At 36.1% G+C, this 21,715-nt stretch overlaps 1 protein-coding gene across 6 annotated transcripts in view; it reads left to right on the forward strand.

Moving 5' to 3' along the window:
- Positions 1-2,749: 2,749 nt before the first annotated feature.
- RNF111 (ring finger protein 111) overlaps positions 2,750-21,715 on the forward strand; it is an 82,584-nt gene continuing 63,618 nt past the window's right edge. For 3 of the 6 annotated variants that reach the window (XM_081050010.1, XM_081050012.1, XM_081050014.1), the window contains exon 1: positions 2,750-3,163. The gene's annotated coding sequence lies outside the window, so the exon portion shown is untranslated. The remainder of the gene's footprint in view (positions 3,164-21,715) is intronic. The other 3 variants (XM_081050011.1, XM_081050013.1, XM_081050015.1) reach the window with 2 other exon arrangements.

Raw genomic sequence — 21,715 nt, forward strand, 5'->3', positions numbered from 1 at the left:
ACCCAAAAAGTTGGGTTTTGCAAGCCTGTGTTTCTTTATTAAATGGCACTACCACCCCATATACCCAATTAGTTATTAAGTCTTCTTATCTCTTGAATCTGTGCCTTCTCATTCTCATTTCCACCACCCTCCTCACTTTTACCTGCCATTCCAACTGGTCTTCACCCCTTTACTCTTGCTCCTCTCCAATCCACACTCTATTTGGTTTATAAATAGGATCTCTAATATCAAATCTATTATTGCTCTGATTGATTTCCTTTAATGGCGCCCATTATTTTAAGTATAAAATTGTTCTAACACCTTATCCTAGCAAAGACAATCTTACTTAAGTTAGTCCATTTCTATCTACTTTTTTTCTCGCAACTCTTGATAATTTCCCCATGATACATTCAGTAGCTCCTAGTAGAGAACTTGCTTCATGCTGTTTCAGGTACAGGATTCTGTACCTTAGCATGTGATGATCTTTCTGCCTGGAATGCCCTCTAGTTGTTTTATTTAACTATCTTTATTAATGTTGCAAAATTTAGTTTAAACATCACTTTAAATATCCTGTTAGTTTGACTACTGTGTTCTACCGTTGTATTCTCAGAGCACTATTACACCATGCTATCCCTTCCACATGGTAGTGTAAATAATAGATTTGCTTTCTGGGTCTCATAAAACACTGCAAGTAAGGCAGTGATTATTTATTTAGTACTCACAGTGCCCAGCACAATGTCTAGCACATTCTAAGTACTTGATAAATGTTTGTTAAACAGAATACTAAAGACCTATACTAGTGCAGAGTATGGAGAGAAATGGGTTGATTTTTGATATTTGAGATATTTGAGAGGCAGACATGGAAGGACTTATATAATGGATTGATTAGAGGTAGAGAGTGAGGAAGAGGGAGTAATCAAAGATGACCTTAGGGTTTCTCGTTAGATAACTTGGTCCTGTTGACTGAGGCAAGAAAGGCTGAGATGGATCTGGTGTAAATACAATATACCTACATTAATTAATTAATTAATTAATTAATTTATTTATTTATTTATGGCATGATAGAGATGCTTGTGGGAGATTAAAGTGGAAATGACATATATAACAAACAGTCATATATTTTAGATCAGTCTGTGCCGTCCAATAGATATATAATGTGAGCTACAAATGTAATTTCTAGTAGCCATTTTTTAAAAAGTGAAAGAAACAGGTAAAATTAATTTTAATAGTATATTTTATTTAACCCTGGGGTTTCTCAATTGTGCTATTAACATTTTGGGCCAGGTGATTGTTTATTGTGGAGAGCTATCCTGTGCATTGTAGGATGTTTAGCAGCATCCCTGGGCCTCTTGTTAGTAGATGCCAGTAGCTACACACACCCCACCCTAAGTTGTGAGAACCAAAATGTCTCCAGATATTGCTGAATGTCCCAAGGGGAGGGGAAAAATCATCCAGGCTTGGAATCACTGATTTAACCCAATATATCCAAAATATTATTTCAATATGTAATCAACGTTAACAATTATTGAGATTTTTACAATGTTTATATTGTATCTTTAAAATTGAATATATATGGTTTTCACTTTATAGCATTCCTCAATATGTACCAGCTACATTTCACATGCTCAACAACTATATGTGGCTAGAGCCTACTTTATTGAGGAGAACAGCTTTAGAAAAGCTGTCAAGAGCTTTAGAAAAAATGTTAGATCTAGAAATATAGGAACAGTAAGTCTGGAAATGTGCAACTCTGAGAAGTTAAGAGTTGATAACAGTTAAAACCATGGCAGTAGATGAGAAGTCCAGACAGAATTTTACATTTAGAGTGAGAAAAGAGGATTGAGGAAAAATCCTAGTACAGTGCTCTTCTCGTTTCTGCACACAATCTGCTATCCTTTCTTCTTATTTTTTAAAATATTTTCTTCACTGAACAAAATGGAGAACATGAGTGAACAAAAGAAGAGGTATTGAGAAAAAGTTGATGACAAAAGGAATTAATATTTATTAAACAATTGGTAAATGTCTGAAGCATTATATAAAATGCATTTTATGTCACAAAAAAACCCTTTGAGATAAATAATATCTCAATTTATAGAGGAGGAAATTGAGAATTTTTTGTTTTATATATGCTTTTTCTAAATTGAGGTATACTTGACATTTATTTTTTGGAAATAGATTTATAAAAGACTAATACATCAGACAGCTAATTGGTATCACTGGGATTTGAAAAGAAGTCAGACTCCAAAGCCTGCATCCTCCTAATGCACATAATGAAACTTTTGCTGTCTACTGATTTTTATAAAATAAGGAGGCGTGTGTGATTGCACAGCCAGTTCCCAGGATATCTATGACCACTTTTGATCTGATTCTGGAAGCAGATTCATCTTAACAGTTAGGTGCCATGATCTTTGTCATCAGCGAGTATGATTTGGGTATCATTTGTCGTTTAACACTAAACCATGATGTTTTTGTTTAATTGTACCGTAAGCATGGTCAATAATTCTGTAGTTAGTTGTAATTTTTAGTTACGAAAAAATTAGCTAAGACTTATGTAGTCAGTGTTTTGCTTAAATACCGAACGCACAATCACCAAGGAAAATAAAATACTGTAACAACCTTTAGGACACCATTCAGCTTCAAGAACAGACCGATAAAGCGAGCACAAAGGGGGAGGGCCGGGAAGGAAGGGGCGGGGCAGCGAGACACTAGAATCTGAGCAAGCGCAGAAACAAACAGATGTTAATAGAGGCGTGAAGGCTACAGCGCTCTCACTTTCCGAATTGTCGTAAAGCCTCGGAGTGTCGTGCTTGCTTGGGAGAGGAGGGATTGGTAAGGCGGCGGCGGCGACGGTAGCGGCAGAACAGCAGTAGTGGCGGCGACGGTGGCGAGGTTTTCTGTCTGTGCAGCAAAGAAACGCCCCCAGCTTCGGGGAAGGAGTTCCTGTGGGACCAAGTGAGGCATCGGAACCCAAGCCGGGTGAGCTGGGCCGAACCAGGCGCTGCAGCTCGTACAGTTTTGGTGGCGGTGACAGACGCTGCTCTTGACTATAGGGGCCTATTAGGCCGAGATCTGAGGCGCAGATCATTGGCTCTCGACACATCCTTTTCCGCCCTTATATCTCCTGTCTGCCTTCCTGGGCCAGTGACTCCAGGACCCTGGGAAGAGAGGGTGGCTAATGATTAAGGTGAGGGGCCGGGGGGAGGGGATCGATTGGAGGCCGCGCGTGCGCGCAACGGGGGAGGGGCCGGCCTGGAGGGGAGAAAGAGGAAGGGCTGCGGCCGCGGATGGCCGGGGTCGGCGACCGGCCGGGGATTGCTGGCTGCGTAATGACTTAGGGTCTGCGTCTCCGCAGAAGATCTAGTTGGGTTTGAGCGAAGCGTTCGTCTGCAGACACACCCACACCCCACACAGTAAGGGAATGTGGGTAAGGGGATTTCTTTTTCGACTCTACCTAGAGTCTTCGGATGGGGGCTGAGGACCGAGGCGTGGGTGTGCGATTTGACAATGGAGTGATGAAGGTAACCCGCACCCGGGGTGTTGGAGGGCGCTAAGTCCGCCTTCACGGTTGGGGAGTTGCCTTCTTATGTGATCAGGGGAACGTCCCCGGAACAGCAGCAACACAGACGCGTTAGATTTTCTGTAGAGTTGGCTTGGTCATTAAAAAAAAAAACAGCTTGATATTCTTATTCTCCTTAGATAATTTATCAATCAGTGGCAATGCTGTAGTGGAAATAGCTGTTCTATACGGCAGAAATAGAGGGTTTTCACAGTAGTTGTTAAGTAGGTTATAATAGATCTTTACAGATACTTCTTAACGCAAGTCTAAGTTTTAACGTTTAAAAAACACCAGGAAGTATATAGGGTGTTCATTTAATTTGTTCATGTTTGCAGTGTGGAACGACTCCATTGTATTGTATGCTTTCCTGTTTCTTGATTTATGTGCAGTATGAATTTAGGACTCTGGAGTGGTAAGATGCCAGCTAACGTAGACTTTATAGTTCTTATACCTATTGAACCTAACTTAATCCAAACTTTATTTCATTTGTCATTTTATGTTTAATTTCCTTGTTTTAGGGACATCTTCAACCAAAAAGAACAGACTGGGGAAAAGCTAAAGTTCTATTTCCTTTCCCACTTTTGTTTGTGTCATTGCTTTCAAATGTTACAATGTAATTTAAATATTACATAGAAGTTCTATAATACTGGTTTTACTTACCTTTATAAGGGTGAAGATCTACATTTCGATAGTTTGTTACTCTATGTATTTCAGTAAAAATTTTCATGTCCTAAATAAACAGTCTCTTTCTAAACAGTCCTTGCTGGTGAGACAAAACAGGGTGAGAAAGAAGCCCTTTACTTGAAAAAGAATTAAAAACAAAATTTTTTTTTAAAGCCTTGTATTATTTTACGTTCATCTGTCTAGTCATTTAACTTAGGACAAATGACATCTCTCTTGCTCATTTGTTTGCTGCCTAAGATACAGAGTAGTAGTCTAAGAACCAGTGAGCTTATTTATGAGTCGGTCTGAACAATATTCTATGAAAAACTAGAAAGAGTCTCTCCTTGTTCATCAGGGTGCTCTATGTTATACGTGTGGATTCTTCCATCACTTTTTTCCTTTTGTTTGGTGTCTGTTGGTCACTTGCATGTTAGTTCTGTCACCGGAGTTGGTTTTTGAAGAAGGATATAATCTCATTTTGGTGAAAAATACATTATACTTGACAAATTTTACTTCAGTACTTTATTTCTACAGATAATTGAAAAATAGCTATAGTGATGTTTTAAAATACATGGATGGCAATTTACTACATGTCTAAAACAAAGGTATAGTCAGCAAATATTCCTAAATAGTCATTTTTACTTTAAAATGTGGAATAAAAATCTCACTGAATCAAATTAGATTTTTTTAGATGTTTCTTTTATTATCAAAGAAGAGTTTCTGTAACATGATTTACTTAGAGCATAATTATATGTGCTTCTGTTTTGACTTTTACCCCGGTGGGCTAGGATTTCAATGGGGGCGGGGGTGACAATACTAAAAATGGTAGTAATTAAAGTATGTTATAACTTGACATTAATATTCTATTGGTGACATGTTATGAAAGAGTATAGGGCTAAAGAGTATGGGGCTAGAGTCAGGAGATCTGGATTTTAGATCTAGCTTTGCTTGCTAGTCATTAGATCTGTAACTATTGATAACCATCCTGGGCTTCAGATCTTTCTCAACTTTTAAATGAGAAGTGTCGGATAGATAACTAGTTGTCCCTAGGTCTTAAATTTAATGATTTGTATTTTTAGTTAGGTGTTTCTGTTGTTTATTGTATTCATCATGATCCAATCTCCAGAAAGAAATGCTATACTGAGAGTATAAATTCCTTCATGATACATACTGTACATTAGAAAAAGAAAACTATGATGAAGCCATGTTTGTTGGTCCAGGTAATGGTTCTGTCCCACTGAAGATATTACTCATGATTTAATAGCTCTTATATGATACTAAAAAATGAAACTTTATTTTACTCTTGATAATGCTGTTTAAATCATCCTGAATCATTTTTCTTTCAGAAACCCGTGATCACTGTTCAGTAAAAGTCCAGAATTACATTTGAATGCCACGCACCTCTGTTCTTTCTTTCCTGTATCCCAGATTCTTGCAAATAGCTGGCCCAGGTTTCTGCAGGTATTCTAAACCATTACTCGAGGAGTGAGCGACAAATGTTTAAAAACAAATATTACTGAGCTTACATTTTTAATAGAGGTACTGCATTATCATTTAGTCACTTGGTAAGCATTTATTGAATATCTCGTGTTCTTGGCATTGTTCTTGGTCTTCAGTGAAGAAGGCACTCTGCACTTAGTGGAGTGAATACTAGCTGGGGGAAACGGATAATAAACAGAATAGTTTTAGGTAGTGGTTAGTGCCTTGAGAAAATAGGACTATGTAATGGAGAAGGAATGGAAGTGGAGCTCTACTATGGATTGAGTGGTTAGAGAGGGCCTCTTTTTAGAGGAAATATTTGATTTGCGATCAATGACTAGAAAGAATCAGCCATAGTGACAATCTGGAGGAAGAGTCTGCAGACAAAGAGAACAGCAAATGCATTAAATTGAGTTTGATTCTGGAGAATCTAAAAGTGAAAACTGTTTGGTTTGTCTGTTAAACCTTTTCATAATTGCTGATAGACAATGTAAAAAGAAAGGTGAACTATATTTTACGTGTAGCAGTCAGATGTACTGTGTTGACTTGTTTAAATCCTTACTCAAATCAATTGTAAAACGGTATTTTTGAAACACTTTGGGGGAAATTTAAATGTGGATGGGTGTTAGATGATATCAAGGAATTACTGTTAATTTTGTTAGGGATGATAATGGCATTATGTTTATGTAAGAAAACGCCCATATTTTTAGAGATGGAGACTGAAGATTGAGGAAGAGGAATAAGATGTCTTGTATTTGTTTAAAAATACTTCAGAGCCAGAAAGGGGTGAGGGAGATCAGTTAGATGAAGCAAGTGTGGCATAAGCTTGATAATTGTTGAGTTGGGGTGATAGGTATATGGCTATTAATAATATTGTTCTCTGCTTTTGTGAGGTTTGAAAATGTTCACATTTAGAAATGTATTTAAAATAATTTATACCAGCATTTTTCCAACAAATATGAGTGTTATATTTCAGACACTGTGTCTGCTTGAGTTATAACAAAGAGCAGGACCTTTAGGCTTGCCTCTGAGGAGCTGATGGTTTGATGGAGGAAGGAAGAGCCCTTTAGGGTGGACTGGAATAACATGAAATCATAGGTTTTTGTGTTTTCCTGAGGGTATGCAGGATCAGCATAGTGGTGTTTATGTGGTTTCTTAAAAAATATTTTTCCTTTTCTAGGAAAATTACAAATTTTAAGAAATTCTACATGGAATTTCTTACGTGCCAGTCTGTGTCACTGTTCTAGTCATTTCCTTTATTCGGGATGTGCCGTAGGGCATTGGAAGAAATCACTTGTTTTCACCATCTTTTAACATCACCAAAATAAATTTGCCTTTATTAAACTTTTTATTTTGAAGTAATTTCAAACGTGCAGAAAAGTAGAAAATAGCACTGAGAACTTTTAAATACTCTTCACTCAGATTTACCAGTGTTTAACATTTTATCATATTTACTTTCTCTTTCTCTCTTTTCTGACTGACTTCAGAGTAAATTGCATATTTTATGACCATTCGTCTCTAAATTTTCACTGTATTCTCTTGCGTTATCAGTAGTTACTAAATTCGGGAAATTTAACATTGATAAAACTGTACCTTTATCTAATGTATAGCCCCTATTCCTGTTTTGCCAATTTGTCCCAATAATAGCATTTGTTCCTTTATATCATTTTCCCCATAGGCTCCAGTCTAGGATTGCAAATTGCATTTAGTTGTTGTATCATAGTTGCCTTTAATTTGAAATAGTGCCTTAGCCTTTCTCTTTCATTACATTAACATTTTTGAAGTATGTAGGCTATATATTTTATAGAATATTCCTCAATTTGGATTTGTCTGATGTTTCCTCGTAATTAGGTTCAGGTTATATATCATCAGCCAGGGATTTTATATCCTTCTCAGGGTATGATGTGGAAGTACATGTCATCAGTCTGCCCCTCACTGGTGATGTTAATTTTTAATTACCTGGCCATGGTATTGTCTGGTTTCTTCACAGTTATTATTTTTCCCCTTGCACCTAATGAGCAATCTGTGGAGATAACTTTAACATAGTACAGGTATTCTGCTTCCAATCAGATCTTCTGTATCCTTATTAAATTTCCCTCCTGGATTTAACATTCATTGATCTTTCTTGCCTATACTGACCTTTACTTTGATGGTTGCAAAATGGTTATTTTTTAACTCCTCCATCTCCTTTAACTTATCAGTAAGCATACTATTGTAGGAAGCAACATCCTTTTATCTATGTATTACCACTATGGACTTACATACTTCCTGTTTTACTCAATGGATTAATGGGTTCATTACTGCTTTTATTTATTTTTATGCTCAAATTGTCTCAGGTTTGTTCAGTGGAAGCCTCTTCACCCTTGCTCCTATGTCTTTTTGACATACTGTCATGTTTTTTGTTTGTTTAGTGTTTCCTTCAAGATGTTCTAAGCTCATCTTGATACTTTCTGTCATAATCCTGTTAGAATCCTGGAATCGGCTGTTCTCCAAGGAGCCCTGGTTCCTTTCAGTGGGGAATACAACTTACTTTTGAGTTATCTACTTATATATAGCAGTAATCTCTTCTTTCCTGGATCAGAACATCCTCTGAGAAACTAAATTTAAATTAGATTTTGATAGTGGGTTTATATTTCTATGAAGATTTTGTCTATGAAGTAGCTATGTAAGTTAGCAGTTTATTATGTTTACCACAAAGCAACTATTTTATTCTATTTTATTTTTCAAATAAATGACTCTGATTTGATCTTAATTGTGATCAAATGAAATAGAAGGAAAAAATAAGATTATTTTACTTAGTGTTACTTTGTGAGGGGTGTGTGTGTGTGAGTGTGTGTGTGGTTTTTGTAGGTGGAAGGGTTTTAATACAACTGTTAAAAAAAACACTTAAGGTTTAAATACTTAACTGTTTACACACTTAACTAAATCATCAGACATTCTGGGCTGAAGGAAATTGTTGATTTTTAATGAAAATGTTTTATTACAATGTAGAATAATATTTCTAAATGAGTGGAAACTTCCAGGCAGTTACTTTTACATCTTGGTATACTTCATACCCATTCTCTCACCAGTTCATGAGTATTTCCTTTATTCATTTATCTTTTAAACCTATGGTATAAGTGTTTTTCCAGGCAATATTTTGAATGATTTTTATTTTTGACCCAATTAATATCTGTACATGGTTTTAAAAGTTAGTTCCAAAAGACTTATACTGAAAAACAGCAGTCCCCTAGACAACCTCTCCTGATCTAGTTCTACTTCCTAAGCGGAAACACTTTCAGCTCTTAAAATTTTCTTTTCTGGTATTTACCTTCATATTTGTAAATAGTATGCTTATATGTCTACTTATCCACTTTTGATGTCCGTTTTTTTGTTTTTAAAAAATTATTTAAGGTGATACTAATGCATACAAAGGGTACCAAATTCACAAGGTACAAAGGGTGTACAGGGAAAAATAAGTCTTCTTGCTGTTCCTGTCTTCCTGCTACTTACTTCTTTCCCCTGGTGATGTATCTCCTCTTAATATTTTATATGTATCTGCAGAGTACATGTTGTCAGTGGATTTTTGAAGGGGGTCTTCAGATGTTTCAGAAGGTCTGCTAGATTGAAATTATTTTATAGTAACAGTAAGTTCAGTAAGTAACAGTAAGTAACTATGTTGACATTTGTCTGATGGTACAAACAGTGATGGGTAAAACTTCTGGCCCTGCAGTGCATGTCAAGACAGTGGCAAAAAACTGTACTAATAGTCATTATATTCTTGATATCCACACATTTACAGGAAAAAAGGTTTCATTTAAGAATATCCTTTATGAAGCAGTAAAATGTTAATTTTATTAATCTTGATCCTTGAGTACATGTCTTTTTGATATTTCATGTGACAAAATGGGAAGAATGTTATAGGCCCTTCTGCCGCATACCGAAGTATGATGCTTATTTTGAAAAATACTTGTGTGATTGACTTGAGAGCTGGACTAGCAAACTAGTTGCTTTTTTTCGTGGAATACTGCTTTTACGTGAAAGAATGACAAAGTAGTTATTTAAACTTGGGTATTTGTACATATTTTCTCAAAAATAGATGAAGTGAGCCCGTCACTTCAGGAAAAACAACTGACAGTTTATTGCCAAGATAAAGTTCAGGCTTTCAAGGGAAAATTATAATTTTGGAAAACATTATCTGCCCCTATGAGCTTGGCAGCTTCTCAGGACCTTCCTGACAGTATTGAGGGTGATATTAACAAATGCGGTTTTTTTATTATTATTTTTTTGCTATTGTATAATAAAATGTGTCAGTGTTTGGAAGATATGCATAACTTGGTGGGCCAGCTTTTTTCAATTGAGCAATGCATGATATTACAAAATCATGCTGTGGGTGAAAGATCTACTTAAGTATAAGATAGATTAGTAGTTTTTTAATGAAATGGTATGAAAAGTTTTATTGATAACGGTTTCAGTTTCCACATTGCAACTAACCTTTACAAAATTACACTTACTAAGTTTTGACATAGTATCAAGGAAGAATAATATCCACATTTACCTGAAAAGGTTATTAAAAATATTTGGCTTTTTTCCAACTACATACTCGTGTGGAGCTGGATTTTCTTAATAGATAGATTGAATACAGAAGCAGGTAGAAGAATCTGGTTTTCTTCTATTAAGCCAGGCATTAAAGAGGTTTGTAAAAATGTATTACATTGCCAGTCTTCTCAATTTTGGGGGAAAATATATTCATAAAATGTTACTTACATTAGAATATACTAGGTTTACTATTGCTATTTTTAAATAATACATTTTTAAGCACTTATCAACTTTATTTTCTCATACTGTATCAATAATTATAACCCGGTACTAAAAGCTATTTGGGTTCCTCAGTTATTTTTAAGAGTAGAAAGGGGTTCACAAGTCATAAAGTTTGAGAACTGCATTAGCTTTTTTGACTGCTTATGGAAAAGGAGTTCACACTACTCTCTTCATCCTCTCTTCCAGTATAGTTGTATCACAATTTTAGATTTTCTTAAATAGCAATTCAGTTTGTATTTATTGAATGCCAGCTATGCGTTCTAAGCTCTGGGGCACATAGTACTAATGAAAACAAAGACTTGGCTCTAATGGGAAAACAGGTAAATTTTACAGATGGTGATTATGGAACTAGCTGAACTGGAAAAAGAAGAGAACAGGGTGGGATTAGTTTTTAAATATAAGGTGGTCAGGAATGGTCTCATGGTTAAGGAAACATTTGAGCATAGACCTAAAGGAAGTGAAGGAGAGAGCCTTGTGGGCATCTGGGGGACAAGCATTCTGGGCAGACTGAATAAAAAGCCCGGAAGTTGTAGCTGGAGTGGAGTGGATGGAAACGGTAGTCTCTGGGGACAAAGGTGACAAGGGCTTATGGTCTTCCGTTTAAGGAAATATTCTTGTATTAATTTTGATAACTTAGTTAATTTTTCCTTTGTTCTCTTTTTGGAGTCGTCAATCAGATGATAGGATTTTGTTGCTATCTCTTACTATTAGCTCCTTTTTTTTTTTTTGGTAGATTAAATATTTTTTTCCTTAATTATCAATTTAGTGGGGATTGCAAGGAAATTTGAGATAAAGATATGTGTATAAGTTACCATGTTTAAACACGTTGTGAACTTTTGCTTTTGATCAATATAACAATTTTACCAGAAACAAGTTACATTATTGATAGGAACTGGGCCCTCTTCCCAACTTTTACTGATAAAATCATATTTAAATATGTGAGTAAATACATTTTTCATATATTTGGTGAAAAGATTCACTTTACAAAGCCTAAGTCTACTTTAACAGCTATGCTTTTTTAATACAAAGTAGTCTTATGTGAATTAAGTGGTACAAGATTTTTGTAGAACATCTACAGAATGTAATTTAGTTTCGTGGATTCGATTCTATTTTCTATGCAATCACAGTTCTTTAAAGAACTACATACAATACTGGATAAAACTGGCCATTTTGTTTTCATAACCATCTTTCTGCCTGTCTTTACTCTGATAATGCCTTTATTCTTATTCTCCACTTGAGGAAATCTTACTTTTAAGGACCAGCGCTGAAACTTCTGTGAGGTTTCTCCTCCAGAATCAGTAGCTCTTCCGTTTCCCCATAGTATTTATTCCTTTTCTTATCTCATAGTTATTACATTTTATTAGAACTTGAGCGTTCTCCCACTGTGGTGGTTAGGTTCTGAAAATCTCCCTGGTAAATAGAAGAAATTGTGGTTGAGTAATGTGATAATCTTATGTAAAAATAAAATCATGGGAACTGAAGTTGTGAATGAATACATGAATGCTCTATACATTTAGTTTTTAAAAAGAGATCAAATCCAGCATCTTTTATAACAATTAAGATCCAGATGTTTGTGTCAGACCTTAGGCAAGTCTCTAAACTTCCATAATCCTTAGTTCCCTGGAGATCCTCCTTTTTAGTGAAGACAAAACAAAATAAAAACATGGCACATAGTTCCTTACAGGCCCTAACTGATCTGGCCCTTGACCACCTCTGATCCCATTGTCTACCATCTTTCTCTGCCACTCTCTTCTTTCTGTTCTTTGCACATTAGACCTCTTCCTGCCACGTGATCTTCCTGTTTCCTTTGCCAGGAAAGCTCTTCCTCTAGGACTTTGTGGCTTGGCTGACTGGTGGCTGGTTCCTTCTCGTGATACAGGATTTGAGCTTCTTAGTAAGGAGGCTGTTGATGGTCAGCCTTCACCATTTGTTTAATTTCCTTAATAGCACATATTTCTCTCTAAAATGATTTTGATTGATTGTCTACTTGTGCTTTGTTTGTCCTCATGTGAATGTAATCTGCAGTAGAGCAAGACTTTCTGTATCCTATTCATGGCTGATCCCAGTGCCTAGGACAGTGGCCAGCTTATTAATAGGCTGTCAATAAATATTTATTGAATGAAACCAATGAGTAATAAATGTTAGTTGATATAGTGATACTGTATTTTCTAAAATAATAAGCTACTGTGGAATTAATTTCTGTTACCTGAGTGACACTTCTAGACCCTGCTCTGATCCCAGATGCATGGGATGGACGAAGTTGGGATAACCTAACTTGTATTGAGCCTGTTTGCCGTAGCTGAGTTGGTCTTTCTGAAAACCTCTTCTTAGACTCTTGGACTTACTCATTTTATTCCAGTGTGAATCGGTATTTGTCCTCATAGAAAGCAGTTCTGGATAGCAGTTCTAAGGCCTGGGCTTACTTTTCACTCATCTTCTTTTACCTTGAGCAACCTTCAGTTTAAAAAATGTTTTCTTTTCTCTCTCATCGTGTTTACTAACCTCAGTTGCCTCTTTTTTTGATTATGTAGAAGAACTCACTGATTATCTGGAAGAAACTACCTGAAGCCAAAATTCTGAAGATCGCCCGAAAAGTATACAAGTAAATGTGTGTAGGCTGGACTTAACATGTATCACATTAGGGTTAGGATTACTATATTGATCTAGAATAAGAAATTTTGGGGAACAGAATAGCATCATAACTATCTTCTTATTACCTTGAGCAGTGACTGGTAGCCAAAAAAAAGGATTTGTTGAATAAAGTGGCTTATATAGCATACAGGATAATAAACTCTTGGTTTCCCCAAACTAGTATCCTAGATTTGTTTTAACAGCTTGCTATTTTTGTTTCTTGCCACAAGGATTTTCACTTTGCTGTCTGAATACACAGATCCACGGAAGACAAAAATGTCAGTTAGTCAGAATAATCTTGGAAATCCCCTAAAGTTGCCCATAAAATGTAAAACACAGACATACCATCTCAAAATTCAGTATACTCTGTTTTTCCTTTAGTATTGGAACAAATCACATTTCATTGTTAAACACCAGATGAAGTAGTAGTCTGTGTTTATGGTCCATATTGTAGGGAAAAGAAATTGACGGCTAAACATTAGAATCTGACAGCACAGCAAGATGCTCCTATCATGAGAGGCGCATGGGAAGTGAGACCAGGGAACAGTAACATAGTATAATTTTGTGTTCTTTCTGGGCTATTAATCATCGAACAGAATAGCAAGCAGAATCTACATGATTTAAATTATTTTTTTCTCGTCCTCATAGTTAAATTCATATTATGGGTGTGCTCTCTATCCAGAAATGTTCTCTCTGATCCAGTTTTCAGTATGCCTTTACCTTTGAATCATTAAAATGTCAATAACTCTTCCCGGTTTTTCTCTTATGACTCTTGTTCTCATTCTTTAGAACCTACTCTTTAGCTCATGTTCTCCAGGTTACATATTTTGACCTAAATCACGCAGATAGACACAGCAAAAACAACTTTTATCTAAAACTTGTTGGATTTCATTCAAGGAGAAATTGTTTCCTTGGGCAGTTTTGCTCACCCCATTAGATCCTGCATTTTCAGGGCAGCTGCCATCTTTCCATATTAGTTTTCTGTTTTATTTTTATTTAGTTTGTTACCACAACCTTGCTTTGGATCTTAAGTGATGCCTTGTTCTTTTCATTGCATCCTATCACGTGGTACATGATTAAAATTAAAGTTTGGCCCCCATCTGGTTAAAAACTTTTTTATTGTGGAATATTGGGGAACAGTGCGTCCCTCCACGCCTATCAGCTCCAAATCAAGTCGTTGTCCCTCAGTCTAGTTGTGGAGGGCGCAGCTCAGCTCCAAGTCCCGTTGCTGCTCTCAATCTTAGTTGCAGGGGGCGCAGCCCACCATCCCATGCGGGAATCAAACTGGCAACCCTGTTGTTGAGAGCTCGCACTCTAACCATCTGAGCCATCCACCTGTACCCGTCAGTAGGTTTTGAGTTACTTGAGAACGGAATTCCGAAATTTAGGGGCTTAACCACTCTATTGCCTTTAAGGAAAATGGTAAGGTGTATTTTTGTCTCCAAGTAGGCATGGCTTTTGTTAAAACAGACGGAGGGATGGTATTGTTTTGTTTGAATGGTGTGATTAGTGGGGACATAATTTCTATGTGCTTTTTCTGTGTGTTCTAGATTTTCTGTTTGGAACGTATTTTAAAAATCAATTTAATTGTAGCATAATCTATATACAACATAAGCCACACATTTTACTATACAGTATGAGTTTTGGCAAATCTATATATCCATGGAACCAGCACCCCAATCAGGACATAAAACATTCCATTCCATCACCCTAGAAAGTTCTTTCTTTCTCTTTTGCTACCAGTTACCCCATTTCCTGCCCCAGGCAACCACTGATCTGATTTTTAACATTATGGGTTAGTTTTGTTTGTTCTAGATTTCATATAAATAGGATTATATAGTATTAATTACTCTTTTGTGTCTAGGTTGTTTTGCTCTTCAAATGTTTTCCCTATTGCATTTTATTTTTAATTTTTAAGTATAGTTGATATACAGTATTACATTAGTTTTATACGTACAACATAGTATTCGATATGAGTATATTCTGGATTCAAGTAGTGTGTGTGTGAGTTTCTAGACGGGGGTGCCCAAAACATGTATACACATTTTAAGAAAGAAAAAACTATTAAAATCATAATACTCAATATATACTGAAAACAAAAGATGAATACAAGTCACGCTTGACTTCTGCAATTACAAGAGGTGCTCAAAGAGGTTACTATCTGCGTCCAGACGCTTCTGATTATGGCGAACTACTGTTTGAACAACGCTGACCAAAGTGTCCACTTGTATAGTTTTTTTGGCACCCCTGGTACATATAAATTATTTATGTGTATATGTAATTTTCTTTGTATTTAACTCACTAGCTTGTCTTTTTGTTTTCTTAGTGGTATTTCTGAAGAGCAGAAGGTTTTCATTTTGATGAAATCCAGTTTATCAATTTTTAAAAAATGGTTAGTGCTTTTTTGTGTTCTGCAAAGTCTTTGCACATGGTATGAGCACATAAATTTTCTGCTATGTTTCTTTTAGAAGTTTAATAATAGTTTTAGCTTTTAGGTTTAAGTTTGTGATCCTTTTTGAGTTAATTTTTGTGTCTGGTGTGAGGTAGGGGTTGAGATTTTTTTCCACATGGCTCACAAGTTGTACTAAAACACCATTCGTTGAAAAGACTGTTCCTTCCCTATTATCTTGGCAGTCTTGTTGAAAATCATTTGATGATATGTATGTGTCTATTTCTGGACTCTCCAGTCTATTTTTATGCCAATAACACCTTGTTTTGATATGGTTGAATTTTAATCTATCATCTTGCTCTTTGTTTTTTATTTGTCCCAGCTGTTCTGTTCCTGTTTTTTCCTTTTCCCTTTAGGCTTGAGGGTTTTTTTTGTGTGTTTTTTTTCCTTCTTTTTTTGGACATTACATTTTATTTCCACTGTTGGCTTACTAGCTATTCTTGTTTTACTTTTTTATCTTCTGTGGTTGTTCTAGGATTTACACTATGCATCTTGAACTTTCCAGAGTCTGCCTTCAAGGAATACAGACTATTTTATGTATAAGAAACTTATAACAATCTACTTCTATTTATTTCCCTCCTATGCTTTGTGTTATTGTCATACATCTTACTTTTCATGTTACTAGTTTTGGCGGTGCGGGATGGATTTCTTTGTTCACGTTTTGGGGTTATATCTAGAGAATAATTCTTGTGAGGGTGAGTATTGCTGTGAGGGAAGATGCTAGAACTCACTTTACTCCATTCTACTGTTACAAAAGCGACCAGATGAAAAAAGTCTTGAAATGTTGATAAATTCAGACCAGAAAACTTTATTATTTGAATGTGAAAAAAGATGGCTGTATCATATTTATAGTTAGATCAAAATTACAACTTGCAGCATTTGTGAGTAAATTTCTCTGAATATTATCCCGTTAGTGACTTCAGCAAATTGTTTAGTGAAAAACATTTTAAAAAATTCTTCCCATATGTCTGTATTAGTATGTAAGGTAAACTTAGTGATAGTACTTTATATTTATTAAAGTTTTTATTTTTAAATGATTTTGCTAATAATTCTAAGCTTTTGTCTTCAGGTCCTGATTTTGTTATTCAGTTTACACGTCATCCCCTTTTCAGCTTTGTGTCATTTGAGAATATAGTGAACATTCCATCACGCCTTCATGTGAAATCATGCCTAAAAACAGATTTTGGAATGCATGTTGTAGGCTCATTTTTTATTATGTACCTCATTTTATATTGCTGATTATTCATTTCTAGAAATGTTTTGGGATGGATCTTTATTCTGTTTTAACTTTCAAGTATATTATAGCTTACAGTTCTTCTCTCCCACTGAAGGGTAATGAAGTTGAGACTATATTGCCTGATGAGAGAGGTAGGGAGCTTAGCATCAAGGTTAAAGGGGAACATAGGGCTTTTGTTCTTGTAATGCAGATTTCTCCCTCCATTATTAAATTGCAATGAATTCTGAGGGAAATTTTATAATTCCATGAAACTTTGTCTAGTTTCCATATACTGAAAAGTATCCGAAGAAGTCATCTTATTTCCCCTTTCTGTTCCTAATAATAATTCTAGACAAATAGTTGTTTGAAGTGGAATGGCATCTTTGAACATTATATGTTGCCTATCACAAGATCCTATGTTGTCTTTTATACATTTGCAGGTGTACTTCATCATTACGTGTGTAGTTCATTCAAAGAATCTCTGCCATGGAAAATGGGGTAATGAAGTCTCATTTCTTCCCATTTTACTTTTTACTTTTGTTCTTTCTGAAAAACAATCCCTGGTATACCCTCCCCTTCAGAATTGAATTAAGTTCTACCCTAATTTGTTTCAATGCATACCTCTATCATAACACTTAATTTGTATTTTAATTACCTACTGATATGTCTCCCTGACTGCTAGACTGTAACTTATTAAGGATAGGCCTATATCTTATTCATCTTTGTATTTACAATATTTGGGACAATCTAACACATTTAAGATACTCAGGAATTGTTGGTTGCATGGTATATTTGCTTGCTAGGGCTGCCATAACAAAATACCACAGACTGGGTGGCTTAAGCAACAGAAATCTGTTTTCTTCTAGTTCTGGAGATTGTTCTCTCCTTGGTTTGCAGATGGCCACCTTCCTACTGTGTCCTTTCATGGTCTTTTCTCTGCAACTCTGTGTGTGTCCAGATTACCTCCTCTTACAAAGGAAGGACACCAGTCAGGCTGGATCGGGCCCACTCATACGACATTATTGAATGAACCTTAATTACTTCATATATAGTGACACTCAGAGGTACTGAGGGTTAGGATTTCAATAGAAGAATTTTGAGGGGACAAGTTTAGTCCATAGCATGTGGGTACCTTGATTTGGTATATGTTCCAGCTAATATGATTTCTTATGGTCCAACACTAAACCAAGGTCGTCAAAGTTGGGACCAAAGATTTCCTAGCTTGTGTAAGAACAAGTGGCTTAATGCTAGTATTTTGTTTTAATTCCCATGTAGGTAATTGTAGTATTTAATGATTAAGACCCTGTAGCCTTTAGTTCTTTGAAGTACTACCTAGCTGTTCTCATTTAATAATAGGTTTTCCTTTCTTTACCCTGTGTCACAAAATAATTGATAAAACACACACACACATATACCTATACACTTGGGTACATGTATGTATGCTTTATGTACACATTGGCTATTAATGATGATTGATGAACATTTTAATCCAAGAAACAATGTTTACTTGCCAAACTCCCAGTGGTAATTTGGAAAGGTGACACCATTCAGTCATTTCTCTATAGACATTCCATGAATTATACATAACTTCCTGAGATATACAGATAAAAGCCGTGCTCTCTCAGTGAAGTGACCAGATGGTTTCAGGCACTGTTTTTCCCCATGGTAGTCCTAGCTTTAGACTCCTACTCCCCACCCCCTTCCACCCCCCATCCCCCAGTAATCCAGTATAAGATTTTGCAGATATTATTGGCAGTAGCAAGGGGATGGTGAGGTTGGAGAGCAGAGTAAGATCCATATCACCCATTTGTCTCCTCCCTTTTCTAGGGATTGGAGGAAAGTTGCAAGTACTACCTTAGTGCCCCCTTCCCTTAAAAATAGAAATAATAAAGCTTTTATTTTACAGTAGTTTTATATTTAGGGAAAAGTGGCAAAGATGGTACACAGAATTTCCATATACCCCTCCCTCAGTTTCCCTTATTAACATTTATCTATTGTACATCTGTTATAACTAAGAAACTAGCGCTGGTACATTACTATTAGCTAAACTCTAGATATTATTTGAATGTAGTCTCCTCTGGGCTCACAGTTCCTCAGTCGTTCCTTGTTTTTCATGGTCCTAACACTTTTGAGGAGTACTCATCAGGTATTTTGTATGTCTCTCAATTTGGGTTCGCCTGGTGGTTTTCTCATTGGTGTGACTGGGGTTGTGGGTTTCGGGGAAGAATACCCCAGAGATGAAGTGCCCTTGTTAGCAACATGACTTGTGATTGATGGTACTACCCTTGGTCACCTGGTCAAAGTAGTGTTTGCCAGGTTTCTCCACTGTAATTGGAACGTTCCTCTCCCTTTCCCCTTAGTCTGTTCTTTGGAAGGAAGTTACTAAAAGGGGGACTAAGTCCCACCTCTTGGAGGGATGTATCTACATACATCCTTCGGAATTCTTCTGTAAAGAATATTTATCTCACTCCCACTTAGTTATTCTTTCAATCATTTATCTATATCAGTATTGACTGATGGATATTTATTTTGGGGTAGAATCCAATCCTTTGTTATTTATTTTGCTGCTACAATTGTCTAGCTTTGGCCGTTGGGAGCTCTTTCAGGTTTGCTGCAGTGTCCCTTTGGCATGTCCCTATCCTTTTGTTTTTTATGTTCTTTACTTTCTAACACTACACAGTGTTCCAGGCTGATCTTGTATTTTCCTTGCATACCACAGCCCTAGCTAGAATCAGCCATTTCTCCAAGGAGCCCTGTTCCTTTTATTGAAGAATGGTATTAAAAATCAGAGTCTGAGTGCTGGGTCTTAGTGCCCTTTTTATTTGACTCATCAATTCCGATGTAAAATGCCTGGAAAGTCTGAGCCTGAATATTTGGATGAATGGTAAAGGGTTTAGCATCACATATTTGTATCATAATACTTGGTAATATCTATGTGTATTTTGTTTTCCACTGTGGAGTCATGAAAAGTAGCTTTTTAAAAGCACTTCTCAGTGTTTGAAAAAAGAAAAGTTAAGTTAGAAAGCTAGAAAATGTATGTTTGTGGGCCAGCAAATAGGGAAAAGTTGTTAGATTCTTCTATTTTACTCTGAACCTCAGAAAAAATGAACTCTTTGGATGCAAAAATAAAGGGTGTCATCAGGTAACCTGCAAACAGGTGTATTTGAGAACTGCTAAGAGGAATTGCAGACTTCCTAGAGTCTGTTCCTATCATCATCTTCATTGCTATCACTGATAATATTAGTATTATTTTGCCATAACTGCTTTATTCCCTTCTTAACTCTGTTTGCCATTATGCTGGTTCTCTCTCTGTAAAACCTGATTTGAAATGGCAACTGCAGTGCTAAGAAAAGATTTTCGTTTTGTCCTCTTCACCACAGTTGGAGGAGGAGCCAGTGATGTTGACAAGGTTTCCTGAACTTCCCGATTTCTTTTAAAAATTCTGTAGCTCAGCCTTTGTTCTCCTACCTTTATTTAGCCTTAGGTTTTAGGATTGGCACCCACTAGAGAGCAAAGTTTGTAAATAGCAAACCTGAACTTTTTCCCCCATTTGATTATTTTGCTTTATGAAGTTCTCAGCATAAAACAGGTAAGATAGAAGTCATCTGTTTTCCTCCTTATCATTTTGAAGAAGCTCTTTGCGTATTTGAATGTAGGAATGTAGTTTTATATTTTGCAAGTATATTGTATAGTATTTTAAATTTTTATTCTTTTATCATTTTTATGAATTTAAATGCAGTTTTTTTATACTGTTGCAATTTTCATCTTGTTTTGTACATTTTCAATAAAAACTGAGATGATACTTGTTAGTCACAATTGGCCTATTATCATTTAATCCTGGTAAGCAACTAACTTATTAATTAGTGTAAATATGCCTAACACATGATATATACATGTTCTCTTTCTTTTTTTTTAAACTGAGAATTGTCTGTTTGGATGGCTCAGAATTAGGATTCTGAACACCAGCTTTTATTCTGTGCTGTAGTACATTATTGTCCTGAGTATCTGCTCATATAAGTAATGTTATTTAATCTAGACAAACTGCTGACGTTTTAGTTATTGGGACAAATGCCTTAGTTCTTCTGTCTCTTAATTGTCGTTAAGTGCTATCTGTTATGCCTGGAATCTAGACAACAAGGCTTATTAGAATTACGTAAAAATAAATAGTCTCTGAGTGTTGAAGTACATTGAACTGACAATTATTTGACCCTTCAGAGAATCATTTTCCCTTAGGCTGTGTTCCCAAGAGTTGAAGTTGCTAGAACTCTGACTTCCAAATAAATGGAGTAGTTATTACTGCCTTATAGAAAGAAACGGGGAGTTATTTGAGCTAGGGAATTATAAGTAACTGAATTATGAAAGATACCACATTTTAACATAAATTTTTGCGTGCGTGAAAGTATATGGTTTAAGGCCAAGTGTGATACCAGCAAAAAACAGCATTCATTGCAAATTCTGTAGTGTTCTTCAATTTGTGGTTCTAGCTCACTTGAGCATTGTTCTGAAGAAATGTTGAAGGCTTCAGGGCATATTTTGGCCCAACTCTGATGAATTCTGGAGATGCAGCCCTGATTTAGTAAATCAGCCCCCCCCCCATTCCCTTTCTTCCTTCCTTCCATGCTGAGAAAGTAGGTACAATAGAATATGAAGTTATGTTAATCAATTTAACAGCTGATTATAGTGGCTTTTGGTTGGGCAGCATGAAGTTTCCAGTTTAAGTTCTTTTTTGAGTAAAGGGATGCTTTTTTTTTTTTTTTTTTTTTTTTTTAAGATTTTATTGGGGAAGGGGAACAGGACTTTATTGGGGAACAGTGTGTACTTCCAGGACTTTTTTCCAAGTCAAGTTGTTGTCCTTTCAGTCTTAGTTGTGGAGGACGCAGCTCAGCTCCAGGTCCAGTTGCCGTTGCTAGTTGCAGGGGGCACAGCGCACCATCCCTTGCGG

The sequence above is a fragment of the Rhinolophus hipposideros genome (genome assembly GCF_964194185.1).
Source record: "Rhinolophus hipposideros genome assembly, chromosome: 5".
NCBI lineage: Eukaryota > Metazoa > Chordata > Mammalia > Chiroptera > Rhinolophidae > Rhinolophus > Rhinolophus hipposideros.